The following is a 1,189-nucleotide window of genomic DNA, read 5'->3' as shown; positions in this document are numbered from 1 at the left end:
TAGACATTTACCACAAATTATAGGTATCTTATATTATTAGATATATTATTATAAAACATGCTTTAGTTAAGGAGTTATTGATACTTCAAGTGCAAAATGATGATATAAAACCTTTATAAAAAATACACTTTTAAGTACTAATCAAAAGACCCATAACTATGTGTTGATATATTGAGCACAAAAGAAAGGTTTGTTAATATCTTGTTTAAGAGATATTGAGCGATATATAAATTTAATGAGAGTTTGTTTATCTGGATAGATTAATAGAAGTTGAATGATAAATATCTTGCTTTGTAGAATTTGCAAATTCTTTTTGTATTTTAACGCTTTGATTACTAGGGACTAGTAATAAGTTGGTTGGAGGGGTGTTTAGTATTTAACAGTGTATTTTTTATCAAGGTTTTATATCATCATTTTGCACTGGAAGTATCAATAACTCCTTAACTAAAACATGTTTTATAGTAACATATCTAATAATATAAGATACCTTTAATATGTGGTAAATATTCATTTTAAATGTAGGCCTATCACATAAATGAAAGGATTGATTAATGAATTTAAGAACTGAAATTGAAAGGACAAAGAGATGGCTAAATTTAGAAAAGAGATGCTGGTGTAGTTTAAACCGGAACACTGTTCGGTAATTAGGTCATATCTAGAGTTGTAGATTTTAGATTTAGGTCTACTTTATATAGATGGAAAGGTAAAACATAGGCCTACATATAGCCCAAGATTTAAGAAGATCATTTTCAAGTCCAAATTATAGTAACAATAAAGAAGTCTGAAACTATCCTCCAGCACGAGCACTGTTCAGTGTTTGGCCCATATCTAGAGTTCTAGAAGTCCAAATGACCTCCATGTTTTACCCTAGAAATCTGAGACAATTTCCTACAACTTTCATGTTTTTAAGTGATTCTAATTTTGACGTTATCAATGATGTTTTAAGTAGACAAGAGAAGATAAGGATTGTCACCAAGTTAACAGTTAGCCACCCACTCATCAATTAGTCATCAAATCAATAAGGAACTTGATTTATTGTTAACATAAGTTATAATCATGAATGCTTGATGAGATTTACAAGTATTAGAATTAATCGAATAACATGACTAATGTAATCATGTTAATGCTTTATAATCTGATTGGAATCTTCTTTGTGTGTGGTTTCCAATTGAATAATAAGAGTTTATAC

Source organism: Populus euphratica, unplaced genomic scaffold (assembly GCF_000495115.2).
Source record: "Populus euphratica unplaced genomic scaffold, PopEup_1.0 scaffold598.1, whole genome shotgun sequence".
Lineage (NCBI taxonomy): Eukaryota > Viridiplantae > Streptophyta > Magnoliopsida > Malpighiales > Salicaceae > Populus > Populus euphratica.
This window is presented reverse-complemented; position numbering follows the sequence as displayed.